Source organism: Lissotriton vulgaris, chromosome 1_2 (assembly GCF_964263255.1).
Source record: "Lissotriton vulgaris chromosome 1_2, aLisVul1.2, whole genome shotgun sequence".
Taxonomy (NCBI): Eukaryota; Metazoa; Chordata; class Amphibia; order Caudata; family Salamandridae; genus Lissotriton; species Lissotriton vulgaris.
In genome coordinates, this window is record NC_141686.1 from 266,621,543 (window position 1) to 266,636,227 (window position 14,685).

The following is a 14,685-nucleotide window of genomic DNA, read 5'->3' on the forward strand; positions in this document are numbered from 1 at the left end:
ACACAAGATGGTGCTGTATCTTTCTGCTGTTTGAGAAGATGTTCTACTTGAGCAGCAGCCTCTTCAACGCGAATGGAAGGTTTCTCAATGCAAGCGGAAGTGACCATTCGCGACCGCAGGCGTTGAGAAATCTCACCGGGAGGTGGTCTGGAGAAAGATTTTCCTCGCTCTCTCAACTTTAACGAGTGAAGAAAAAAACTCAGCTCCGCTAAGTTTTTCAGAACTCCGGCCGCTACTCAGAGCGCAGAGTGGGGGAAACTCCACAATCTCTGTGAGCAAAGCGGAATGTTACGCCCAGGCTTGGTCTTGTGTTCAAGAGGGAGAGCAGGAACAGTCTTCTAGGGTCTTCTCAGATCATAGAATGCAGGTTCAGCCCTCTTGTGGTGTTCTACAAGCCCAGGGGTCACCACATTTATGCCTAGCACAAGTTAGTTGGTGGGAATGGCCAGTGAGAACGCCCTAACCAATTGGGTAAATATATCCAGGGCTAATCCTACCCACTTTGGCAATTTGAAAATGGCCGAAGTATTCAGTCACACTAAACTTGGGCTCTTAGGGATGGTGGTGTGTTGGGGGTGTACTATTGTATTCCTAGTCTCCTCCCCACCTAACATTATACATCTGGTTTGAGGCAGTCTCTGTTCCCACAACAAACTCAGAGATAGAATTCAGGTAGAACAAAGCTGAGTTTTCAGTAACAAGACAGTAAATACTCATATTTTTGGCATCCTGTCTTCCTCTTTTGAAATGTGCACCAAATGTTACTAGTAAACCCAGCAGACCTGTCAAACAGGCTTTGACATTGTATCATCAAAGAGAAGCTGACTGTGATTGCAGCCTGTTTGCTAACATTTGCCTGGAAGAACGAGGCCTCTTTGAGGTGTAACACAAGTGTCATATGAAAAAAAAAACAGCAGATCTGTGAAGCAGGATTTGACACTTTAATGTAAAAAAGGATCCTCACAGCACCCCACCCACCCATTCTGTCTGGTTCAAATGGGTCCTCTTTGCCCATTCAGGTCAGCCTATTGTTGCTCCTGGGAAGCATTTCACCCCTTTTCACACCTAATCAAATGCCAATTACTGGCTGGCAGTAAAGGGAGAGCAAATGCTACAGGCTTTTGGCAGGAAAATGTAACTTTCTTAAAGTATCTTTTCCTTAATATTTATCAAAAATCTAACTCCACAATTCAAGTGGATTGTTACTAACTATTAAAAATAATTGTTTAATTCTTTTCTGGCTATTTCCTAACTGAAATTAGCATTATTAAATGTAATAACGTAAGCCAGTGTTTTCCTCTGGAACAGCCAGACATGGAGTATACCCTAAGGATTGTTGTTGTTTATGGAAGATCAGCCATTGCACTTTGATGTTGAGATAAGCCCAACCAACAATTTCACATGATTAATGTAGAGTCTTATACAATGAGAACATTGAATAACTTTATCTAACTACTAGGAACTGCCTCATTTGATTGCAAAATTTGACGTCACTGGCAACAGGTGTTTTTGTTATGCTTTTCACCCTTACTCAAATCACATTTTCGAGAACACTGACTATCAAAACCATATTTTGCTTTCCCACCTTTTAATCTGTTCCCCTGCATTGATGCTGTCTACTGTCCCTACTTGTTAAAGGTCCGTCCATTCCCCAAACAGACAGAGACAGCGAGAGAATGTGTATAGAGAGAGCGTGTATGCACATGTGTGTGGGTCACCCACGACTAACCACTTTTCATGATACAGGCCCCTATAGATAAAGATCCAAAGGCGACATCATAGCATGCCCAACCCACTACAAAATCTGCTCCATTGAGGAATCTCGAGACCAGTTAGGGCTTTAACTGGCCTCTGATATCCCATTTGAAGAAAGGTTACCAGGCTCCTGTTCAACATTTCACTGGACACGAGGTTCTTGGGACTTTACATACAACCATTGGGATCACGGGCACCAGCTGCCTCACACGCCTTCTGCTGGACACCCAAGAGAGGTGCACAGGACCAAGGCACCTTCTTCTCATCCCCCAACCCCATGGCTCAGGCTAGAGCCTGTGAAATGTCACTCTCTCCCCTCACCACTACTCACTTGGGGCACAACCAGACCTGTTGGGTAGAACAAAACTCTTCAATTTAAAAGCTCAATCTCAGTCAGTGCCCAGCAGTGTCAGTCATACAAAAAATGCAATCAGAGTGATGGAAAAAGCTGTTCAGACCATAAGCCTGTTGTAGCCCCAGCGACCCTCCAAGGTCTCCGCCTTTCCTTCCACTGTTTCCCAGCTTGCACTGCGCTGTGTGCTGGCATCTCCAGTGCAGTCCCTCTGCTGCCAGCACTTTGTATATTTCTTATTTTTGCTCTTAACTGTAAAGTCTTAGATCTTGCTTTAATACTTTATCAAAGCCATCTGTGCCTTCCTTACGCTTCTCATGAACTTTCTAAGGACATGACAACCCTTCTTCAAACAAAAATTAGCTCTTTTTGGGTGCGGTCCTGTTAAAAAGGGGTTCCAAAGACAACCGGTAACCAAAAACCCTTTTTATGTTGCCCGGCGGTATCGCCTCTATGACCCACCAATATTAATCAATGAAGAAGCAGGCGCTGGAGACTGGAAGGCAGGAAACGAGGATTTTATTCTCTCCGGAGGAGAACACATCAATTCAGACAGCAAGTATCGTCACGAGGTGCTCTAGCCACATCTCTGAGGCCTGGCCTCTTATACTAGGGTTTATGACCTTTATTGCACATAACACATTCTCGCAACACTTTAGTATTAGAAAGAACATCCTCGGAATCTCCCCTTCAGGCCCGTTCCCACATACATTTACAGTTGGATTCCCCACCCCGGTCACAACAGGTGATGGTTGTCGCACAGCAGGGCATTCCGCCGATTCACGGAATGCATGGGGTTGATCGGATCTCATAGAGTGGGGGCTTTGATCGGCTCGAGGGTCTTTTGATGGGGAGGGGAAGCTTCCTACTGTACGGGGTAATAAACAGTATCCGCAGGGCCAGGTGGCGGCCTGGGAACAAGGAAGACAAACGGGGACACAGGAAAAGGGGTTTGCATCAAAAGGATCTGAGGCCATGAAAGGAATGAGGGGAGGTGTCGCGCTGGGAACAGGATGGGACTCAGTGGTGAAGCTGCGCTGAAGAGGGGTTTATGACCCAAGGCATGAGAGAGCGGGGGTTGTCAGTGTGCGGGGGGAATGCTTGCGAGGTTAAGGGAGAGAGAGACGCGCTGGCTATCAGCGAGGGGCAGGGAGGCCATGGTGCTCAAAATGGCTGCCGCTTACGCGCACGAATGGGCTTGAAAAGGGGCAAGATGACGCCGATAATGTTCACCAAGTTTGAGTTAATTTTCCACAGTCCTCCCTTTAACATTTCCAAGACATCTTGCTGGCCTATTTCCTATCTATACCTATATGCAGCGATCATAAGTAAGGGAGAGGGGACTTAGGCAAAAGAGCTGTACATAAACATCACATTATAAACATTATATTGAAAAATCTCATCATCTAGTAGGCGGGTTCATCGTTAAGTTGGTTGCAGAAAAAGTCATCGTAATGTAATATCAGACTAGAATTACGTAGCGAGGGCGTTGGGTATAGATCATAGATGCTCATAGTCATTCGAAATAGGAGCTGGTAAGTTATCATATAAGTAAGTCCTCTTTGCATTCGGCGGGTGCATAGTTAGTCCAATGGTGATTGGGAGAGAAAGGAGAGATAGTAAAAATATCAGAGTTCTCGTTGTCTTTTGTCGTCTTCTGTTGGCACTGTTAAGCCCCTGGATTACAACTCGGTCTGTCAACAGGAATGTTCATGTGGATTGAGTCGTTGGAGGTCTGCGGGCAGGGGTACATTTTGTCTTGTTTCGTCAGACCTCATAGGAGCAATGCGTTACGGGTTTGGAGCAGGTGCACTTTCTTTTATAACGCAGAGCATAGATTTGCAATGAAAAATGCGATTGTTCCTGAATTGTGAGATCTGTTTGTTTCTTGGGTCTGTGTGGTGAGCATTTCCAGTCGCTTCCATCATCTTCGAGGCGTTCAGCAGCGGGTAGAACCACATACTTCGTTCATCTTCTCTTTAGAGGCGACCCTTGGTGGAGTTCTAGGTCACCGTTCTAAGATTAACATAGTTCGTGGTCTACTTAGTCGGAGCTCCCTCCCTTCTGACGCAGGGAGTACTCTTCTCTGGGTAGCTCAGTAGGATTTTGGAGGAACTTGAGAGTTCGGGTGGAAAGGTGCGGGTGTGAACAGTCCTTATGGTACGTCGGAGGAGGAGGGGATGGAGCAAGGCCAAGTCGGGAACAGATCAGGGGGGGGGGGCGGAGAGTTTTCGACAGGCGGGTCCGTAACCATGTTCAGAGAGCGGGGACTTTTTGGCACACGTTGATCATAGAGCAGGGGCTTCAGGTCACCCCTTTCCTTAGCTTTGTCTGAAACAGTGCCCCGTCCTGCGTCTCCTTACTGCTGTGGTCTCGCCTCGGCCTCCGTCGCTGATGTTCCACAATCCGCAGTCAGGCCGCGTGCTCCCACATCCGGTCTCTTTCTCCTCCGACAGTGATACCCTTAAATGAGTTTTGAAAAGACAGTCTTTAGAGATATTGCAGAAGAAGGTAATTACATAAATCTATTTCTCTCCCAACACCAAGCAACTGGGGTAAGCACTCGCTACATTGGAGATTCTTGCGGCTAACGTATAAACAATTGATGATGGGTTTGTTGGATTCCTTACAACTTCCTTTCGCTGGCTAATTCTTTGGCGCTTTGATGGTTATTACGTTCATTTGTAATAGGTACGAGGTCTGGTACTCATTTATTGCATACGTCTATTATAGTAGATGTCAGTTCTTCTGGTAGAGACCTATTTCCCTAGTACGAGTCTTGCAAGGCTAGGCTGGTCTTCAGGGCCTTGTGTTTTACAAAAAGTGCAACGTGCTATTCACCATAGTCTGGTAGGCATCCTTCTGAGGGATGAACATAGGCTAAACAAGTCTTCATTACATCAAAACATCTTATTATCAGCAAGGCTTACAGCAACAAGTTCTTTCGATTTTCGGTCTAATTTTTAACTTTGCATACATCTTTCTAACTTTCTATATAAATCCTCGCGACCTGGTTACTACAAAAACTCGGGGGGGGTTTGCGATAATTATTAAACTTATCCTCGGGGAAGGTGGGATCTTATGGAAAACGATTAGGAACATAGTGAATTAGAGCAGGGGGCGTTTTTCAAGCTCTCGTTCAGGGCAGCTGACACCAAACTGGGGGCATTTTGGGAAGACGGGGGTGTCTTGATCATCTCTTACTGTTTGGGGTATGGGGACAATTTGGAATGGGGATGGTCGCATTACCACAGACATATTTTATCATAGAAGCCACTGACAAATAGTTCCCTGGCTGTGGGTCAAATTTTAGGGAACCTCAGTCGTCTTACCTGTCCCTTTCCTAATGGCCAATTTAAATTTTCATCCATATTTAGCAGAAAAGGAGAGGTAGTAAGTGGTACCGATACAATTTTATTTAGGACAAATTTGTGCAAATACTTGTGGTATTTGGGGCCAATCAGGAGGTGCACCAGTTTCGTCAATTAGGTGCCAGTCGCTAGGAAGAGGGAAAGTGTGGAGGGGTGAAAGAGTGAGAGAGAGAGAGAGAGAGAGAGAGAAAAAGAAAGAGAGAAAGAGAGAGAGAGAGAGAGAGAAAGAGAGAGAGAGACAATAGGCCAAACAGTACACATGGGACATGGAGAATGACCGTGTATTGTTTGGGCTATTCAGTGCGTTACCCAACGTTAGACGTTTCGGGTCTGTGTTAGGATGTAGAAAGCATGCAGTTTTGGGACAGAAGAGCATTAGATCTGGTACAAAAAGGTCGTGTATTGGGTAGGGCGTCCTTTTTGTGTCGTCTTGTAGCGGTAGTCCGTTTTCATGCATCGGGCGTGACGTGGTTCCAGATCCCTTACGATACTCTAATCGGGATTCTAATGTAACCTGCAGAAGGAAAAAGGAGGGAAAGGGGGAGGTGGGGGGACAACATTCGAACACATCAAATGTACGGGCACGAAAGTCCTTTACTTACCGCATACTCGTACTTATCTCTTCGGGATATAATCCCTTAGGGTTATAGTTTCCGAAAGTCAAGGGGGCGGGCAATGTGATAGGTGGTTCATGGGGAGGTTCGAGGATGGCATTAAGGATCGTGTGTAGAGAAACGCTTAAAAAGGAATCAGAGGTGCCTAGCGTGAGGTACCCGGTTTTGTAGATGTATCCGGCCTTCGGGATCCTTAAATCATTCCCAAAGCTGTGAGGTTCTAAGACATATCAGTTCTTCGTTTTAACCCGGTACCTTAGTACCTTCGACCACCATATCTTAATAACATTCTATCAATCACCCCGCTTTACTTTACCCATTCTCAGAAGTCGAGGTCCTTCTTCATATGTTAGTTCCTGAGCTTAGTTGCATATTTTGGAGGCAACGTATCATACCTGGGATCCGATCATCAATCCGGGGCCGAACAACTATTTCTCGGATAACCTTAAAAAAAAGAGCAGAACGGTTGCGCACAGAAAAACCCTCCCACCGACACCCGCATTTACAAAAGTATGCGATGCTTATTCATAGTTGTTAAGACCTTTATTTATATAATCCTTCAGTATGTAAAATGTGAGAGCACAATCATAATTTGGCCTGACATGTCGTCGATGGAAGCACATACAGTAGGGGGTTATTTTGTAACACAAGAGCATGTAAAAAAACCCTAATTAATCATTTGCAAGTAACTAAAAACATTTCATTGCATGACGAGGGAATCAGGGGCATTTCAGTTCATAAATGGAAACACAGTCAACCTCATCGGAATCACATTTCCTAGATGTAAACTGTGAGTGTGCATCATAAGCGACGTTATGTACCAGTTACAATAAATATCAAAAAATAAATCGTTCATTGAAATCAACATTTTTACGGAACCCCTACTCAAACGTTCGCCAAGTGAACCCTCCTCCCTTTCCCATCGAGCGCACAATGGTTCGTATATATATCTTAGTACATCAAGTTTCATTAGTTAAGGAACACCACGAGGCATCCGTTAGTTTCCATTGATACCGGCGCCATTTTGGGCGAGGCCGGCTTAATCCGGAAGTAGCATCAGAGGAAAAAAATGTCCCCGACGATTGGCGGTTGGACCAGGGTCCCTTTCGGCAGTTCAAAAAAACTGTGCTAACAGAGGAGCTGGTGGTGTGGACCGTCAATCAAGAGAGGGAGGGGGATAGAGTCTTTCTTACCGGGTCATGTTGATGCTCAGCCGGAACTTACTCAAGTTCGTTAGCCCATAGTGTTCCTGGGTGGTTCAGACGGAAGCTGATGCAGACACGAGAGCACCGCCATCTTGTTGCTGTGCCGTGGTTATTTCATTTGAGATCAATGCAACTGTTCCTCACCGGAAGCCTGAAGGGGCTGAGGGCTCTTGGGACTTTGGTAGAATCTTCAAAGTCGAGGGGATGTTTGTCGATGGTGGGGGCTTGCGCCCAGGTGGGCAAGTGCCCGAGTTGCAATTTCGGACAAAGTTACTCCAGCGGCCTAGACCCGCCTTTCGAGGGCCCAGACGCCATTTTGAGACCCTGTGGCAGCCACCTTTGCCGTATCCATCAGGAGTGGAAGAAACTTCTTGTGATGGCGAAAGACAGAGCATCATGCTGCTGGAGCAGGACATTTTGGTTCGGGGCGCCAGGGTGCAGTAGTGGAGCCTTCATCTGGGGAGGTGAGGGAGGCTCACTCGTGCCGTCTCCCTCTCCCGGCGCATCCTACACCGTCCTTTTGAATCAGGGGCGCACATGATGACCACCCTACACCCCTGATTCCGACTCTTGGGGGACCACTGTACATCCGGTGCTCCGTAATATGTCCGTCGGACATTGTATGTCCTGTACTACGCAAGTATACCAGCCGGGCATTGTATGTCCTGTGCTAAGGAAATATACCAGTCGGGCATTATGTGTCCTGTGCAGCGTAGGTATATGGCCGTCGCCCGGCTGGAGGACATCGGCGCCGGACCAGGGCAGGGAAGCCTCCTACCTGTGGAGGTGGAAGAGGCTCGTCCGCGTCGCCTCTTCCTCCCTGCCCACCCTGCATCCGTTCGATGGAGGAATTCGTGATGGCCGGACCAGGAGATACGAGGGAGGGGGTCATTTGCAGCCGCCCCCTCCCTACTCGCGGCCCGGGGGACGCCATCCCTGGAAGGGTAGTATGGAAAGACCATTTCATTGCCTGCTTGGTGGAGCCTCCAGGACCTTCTCGCCAGCGATCTCTTTTTGGCCCATGGTTGCTGGCAGGCCCCGCCCCACACGTGCTATGTGTTCCGGATGGGCGGGACCATCGAACTGTTACATTGGAGGACTTCCGGAGTGAGCATAATATGTTTTGTATTTTTCCTATTAGTAAAGTTTGTTTTAGAGAGAGTTCTACTAGTTATTCTATTTACCGTTGGTTGTATGTTTTCTTTACCGTAATTAAATCCTAAGTTTATATAATAGACGCTTGGCTTCTTTGAGTCTTTTCTCTAACGGGGGGTTGTTTACACTGGTCTGTAATTGTGTTTGGTTTTTCAGAGTGGGGGAGTAACAGAGAGCAATCAGTCCCAAAACTCTAACATGTCGTTAAAATTGGTCTGACGAAATCTGTGCCATCGAGCATAATCAAACGGGGTGGTTCTATCTGTCCTGTCCGTACTAGTCTGATTGGTTTTTATTTCGTGCCTTTTCCCTTTCTGTCGGCCTGTCCTTTCTGTCGACCCTCCATTCTTACCTATGCTCTGCAAAGTCGGACATTGGGCTTTCCAGTGCCCGAGACATTTACAGAAAGCACATTGGTTTTGTTTTAAATCTGTTCGTCCTGTGCGCAGTGTCGGGGGATTACCTTCGGGTCGTTGTGTTCCGGGGTTGACTTGTCGGCACACCCCTTTACACCGTTCTCTTTTCATATCTATTCCTCGGAATTGTGCCATCGTTGGCCCTTCCCTTTGCCTACTAGACGTTTGGAGGGTTGTCCGTCGTGTCCCTTCACCTTTTCTGAATTCGTCGCCTTCCCTTCGTCGCGTGGCTTCTTTGCGCCACATACCGAGACTATCGAGCATAATAGGTGTTGTTTCATTCCTACGAAGGGCTATTTCTACCGTTTCTATTTTGTCAAGATCAAAGGATCCTCTCAGTGGCCACTGTCTTTCTCGATCCTTTTTCGTATATTTATGCCACAGCTCACTATAGGCTATAGCGATTAATCCATGCTTCATGAACATGTCCTTATTAGGGGTGCCTTCCAGCGGAGCCGGATGGTTCATCTCTAATAAGCGGTCCGGGCTAAACAGGCTACTAACCAGTGGGGAGAAGACAGGCATGACGGATCACAATGGGATAATAGTCAGCACTACCTATCTTATCGCTGCGTGCAAAGACTAGATAGAATATTTCTATTCTACGTTGTTTGCACGTAGTGAATACCTCATGAACCAATTCTGAGCAATCAATCAATGTTAGGTCAAAAATAAAAAATCAATATGGTCAATGGGAAGAATAAGTAGGCTCGCAAAGGTTCGCGTCACCTACCCTTTCACTATCTGCAAAGAGGGGACCTATTCTTCCCTGTTTGCAGACAGAGAATCTCCAGAAAACAATCTATAACAGTTAATCAATGGGGGGAAGGGGCAATTGTTCAGTGGGGGAGAAAGATAGGTCCGACGGGTGCGTACCTATCCTTCGCTGTTTATAAAGGGAGAGCCTGTTGTTTCTCCGTTTGTAGACAGTGAATCTCCAATAAATTAACAAAAAGTAATACTAGTATTTTCTCAACAATTATCAATCACTTTCAATTATCTATCACTTTCGCAATTCGTCGTGTTTACACGACCTTACCCGGACCGCATGGACAGTTTCTTGTCTTCCGAATCCAGCGCCCGATCGTCCTCTTCTCTTCGTACTTCTCGTGGCACTCCTGATGGTTCCCAGTCAGGACCGCAGATCACTCGAGAGAGGTCTGTTCAGAACCAGTGAAGTTCGGATGATCGGCTGTCAGACGAGGGTCTATCGGACAGGGTACCTTCCGATCGTTGCAGTCGTTCACTCTGTCGTCAGGACCTCTCCCACTGGATCCACGAGTCGCTGATGGGCCCCACGTTTGGGACGCCAATTGTTAAAAAGGGGTTCCAAAGACAACCGGTAACCAAAAACCCTTTTTATGTTGCCCGGCGGTATCGCCTCTATGACCCACCAATATTAATCAATGAAGAAGCAGGCGCTGGAGACTGGAAGGCAGGAAACGAGGATTTTATTCTCTCCGGAGGAGAACACATCAATTCAGACAGCAAGTATCGTCACGAGGTGCTCTAGCCACATCTCTGAGGCCTGGCCTCTTATACTAGGGTTTATGACCTTTATTGCACATAACACATTCTCGCAACACTTTAGTATTAGAAAGAACATCCTCGGAATCTCCCCTTCAGGCCCGTTCCCACATACATTTACAGTTGGATTCCCCACCCCGGTCACAACAGGTGATGGTTGTCGCACAGCAGGGCATTCCGCCGATTCACGGAATGCATGGGGTTGATCGGATCTCATAGAGTGGGGGCTTTGATCGGCTCGAGGGTCTTTTGATGGGGAGGGGAAGCTTCCTACTGTACGGGGTAATAAACAGTATCCGCAGGGCCAGGTGGCGGCCTGGGAACAAGGAAGACAAACGGGGACACAGGAAAAGGGGTTTGCATCAAAAGGATCTGAGGCCATGAAAGGAATGAGGGGAGGTGTCGCGCTGGGAACAGGATGGGACTCAGTGGTGAAGCTGCGCTGAAGAGGGGTTTATGACCCAAGGCATGAGAGAGCGGGGGTTGTCAGTGTGCGGGGGGAATGCTTGCGAGGTTAAGGGAGAGAGAGACGCGCTGGCTATCAGCGAGGGGCAGGGAGGCCATGGTGCTCAAAATGGCTGCCGCTTACGCGCACGAATGGGCTTGAAAAGGGGCAAGATGACGCCGATAATGTTCACCAAGTTTGAGTTAATTTTCCACAGTCCCCCCTGCCCCTCTTCCGAAAGCCCACTCCTTGTCCTCAGATTTTGAGGCTTATTGCTTCACAGCCCCTGCCTGGCCCCAGTCTTGTCACCACCTCAGAAGCTGAAGGTTACACTCACCTTCAACCAGTGCTCAAATTGGAAAACAGTTACTCTGGGAACCCATAAATTGTGGGTCAAGGTGTGGCAGAGGAAAAGAGTAACCCTGGGCCAAGCACTACGCTACGCTCGCGTGGTTTGCAAAGTTTGCGTTACTTCACACTACCAAACTGCACGTAGCATAGTACAAACACGTGTAGCTTAGTGCAGCGGTCGTTTTTTGCTTGCTCGCGGTCCTCAACGCCAAGTTGGCGACCGCGAGCAAGCAAAATGACATCCTGGCAAGACTTTTTCCTCGTTCCCAATCAGCAACATCAAGTTGCTGATCGCGAGCATGGAAAATAAACCTCCCAGCGAGATTCTCAACGCGGGGAGGTCAGGTTTCTCATTGCGAGTGGTCGCGTATGCTCGCGACCGCTCGCGATGAGAAACTACCAGTCCACGTTGCGAAAGCTGCAGCTCGAGTAAAAATCTACTCGAGCGGCAGAAAAGCACAGCTCGCACTGTGCAAGATGCTGTTTTCAATGATTGCACAGTGCCGGATGCTTGTCCGCACTGTGCAATCATTGAAAATGGCATCTTGCACAGTGCGAACAGGGTACTACGCAGTTCGCGTAGTGCTACCCGTAGCTCACATAGTGTGAAGTTCGCAAACTACGCCCAGCCCTAGAAAAGAGGTGAAGTCATAAGGGACAGAGCTTGAAAAGTAAAGTCTGACAGAGACCTATACATTTATTTTTTTTAAAAATCTGCTGCAAAGAAATTAGCAACAAGTACAAATGTGACAGCAAATCTGTTCTATCTTACTTACTTGGTCACAAAGAGGCAACATTTTAAAATATGTTACAGGGTTAAAATACCTGCTGCCCTAATCTAGTGGTTAATATCTACAAATGTGAAACATGTTATTCTTACACCTTACAGCCCTCATTTTATGAAGTAACATTTCCTGTACACTGATATACACACATGTATGATTTATTGACTCTTTCTGTGTGAGGTAAAGCGCTCTGAAACCCTAGACTGGGATAAGTTAGTGCTATAAATTAACTAAATAAAAATAAATTAGTAGGTTCCATTTAAATAATTTTAGTGTAATTACTCATACACAGAGATATTTCTTGCATTCTTACAGTGCATGACCATCTCTTACATAGAGGGTTGAACAAATTCAAAAACCTTCTTCAAAGACATAGTTTCTGTGCGGAATGTGATAAGCTGTGTGCCTTTGTTTCTTTCCATTAGCATTGGTGTTAGGCTCCCGGCCAAGATGATCCTTGAACAACTGGGGGCTGATGGTCCTTTAAATCAGACCTCTGTTCCCAGCTGTAAGACAAATAAGAAAGCTGGGATAACGTGGAGAAATATCTTTCTTTTTCCTTGTTACTTCCTCTTTCTATGCTTGCTACAGAATACAGCAGGCATAGATTCCTTATAAGGATTGTTTTCATACAGGAAGGTGTGCCGTCCTGCCCAAAACAATCCTACCTATAATTCAGACACACTTGCCTCATGTCCAAGGGTGCCTGCCCTGGCGCCAGGAATCAGCAGAAATGTGAATCTCTTAGCAGATAGGATACATTTCTGCTGTCTCTTTTTCATGCAATGCAGCAAAGAAACTATGCCTGCTGCCCGGTGCTGTGTGAAATGTTAGTAAATATGCCCCCATATGATCTACAGAGATATGGTACTGTCCTGCTCTCTCCATCGCGCTGGCACAGAATCATGCTGCCGAGCCCCACACACACACACACATTTGCACTGTAGTGCAAGGGTGTATGTGTGAGGCTGGCATAGGTTTTGTGCTGGAACTGTACCATTCCCGTACAAAATACTATGCCTAGCTACATTTTTTTTACTTTTTCCAGTACGGATCTGTGCTGTGCAAAACACACGCAAAGTGGGAAACGCTAGGAGAAATTAAAGCATTTCTCTCTTTAACGCCTGCTTCAAAATGGTGTTATTTTTGGGCGCAAAGCCCTGTGTACTGTTGTTAGTAGATGGTGTTTTCTTTTGTGTTGAAAAGCATTGGTGGTTGCGTGAGAACTACCATGTACCACCCGTGAAACGCCCCCTTGATGCAGAGTAAGCAACTTTCCAGCTCAAACATGGTTTGCGCTGGAAAGTAAATGAAAAGGAACAGAATGCGCTGGTCTGTGCCACTTCTCTGAGGGAAACCGTTTGTAAAATCAGACCTGAGATTCGAGCCTGTGTGCACGACGTTTAAGGTATCTCTGCAGCTTGGGCTGAACCCACTGAGTTTCTTCATTCGCCATGCCTTTTGCATCATTACCAGGGCTTAAAGCAAATCCCAGCTAAGCCACTAGCATGGTGTTCATGGACACCCTTGCACGACTGCTGTCTGCTGCAAGTTCTGTCTGTTCTCACTCCCTCCCTCTGGCACGTGGACAGCAGCGGGTTAGAGGCCGCTGAAACGAGGAGCTATAAACCCTGCTCGAGTTCTTTCTCTGCTGTTTTCTTTATTTAACTTCTTTACTGTGATCAGTTTTTATTAATCTCAACCTGCCAGAGGCCCCACCAGTCATGGCAGCTCCGTCCTCTCCGTTTCACATGCCCGGGTCATGCAGTCCAGCCATAATTACGCTTTTTATATCAATCTAGGCGTATTACTAAAAACAATAGAGATAAAAATAGAGTGCGGGTAACAAGGGGATGAGAGAAGAGAACGTGAAGCAGAAGGGAGGGCCTGGACTGAGTGGGAACGAGAGAAGAGAGGCTGTGATGCAGGAAAATAGACACTCTTGAGGATAAGTGTGAGGGTGAGTGAGGGAGAGAGGTAAACAAGTGGGAGAGCGCGCGTGGGAAAAGACATAAGACAGAAAGACAGGGTGATGGGGCGGAGGTGAGCGAGAGTGTGCAGGCAAAGCAAGGGAAAGCACGAGAGGAAGAGAGATGAGGGAGTCAGGAACCGAGAAATGATGAGAGAGAGAGAGACCAAGAACTGAGAGTGAAAGATAGAGAGAGACAGCTGTGAGAGACTAGAATAGAGACAGCTGTGAGAGACCAAGAGCTGAGAGAGAGAGAGAGGAACTGCTGTAAGAGACCAGGAGCTCTAAGAGAAAGAGATAGACAGCTGTGAGAGACCAATTGGTGAGAGATAATGCAGGTAAGGAAGGAGGAAGAAAGAGAGATGCGGGAGACAGGAACTTTGAAATGATGGGAGAGAGATAGCTGTGAGAGACCAAAAGCTGAGAGAGGAGAGAGACAGTTGTGAGAGACCAAAAGCTGAGAGAGAAAGAGACAGCCAGCTGTGAGAGACCAAGAGCTGAGAGAGAGAGAGACAGACAGCTGAAATACACAGACAGATGTGAGAGACCAAGAGCTGAGGGAGAGAGAGACAGACAGCTGTGAGAAACCAAGAGCTGAGAGAGAGAGAGAGAGGAACTGCTGTAAGAGACCAGGAGCTCTAAGAGAAAGAGATAGACAGCTGTGAGAGACCAATTGGTGAGAGATAATGCAGGTAAGGAAGGAGGAAGAAAGAGAGATGCGGGAGACAGGAACTTTGAAA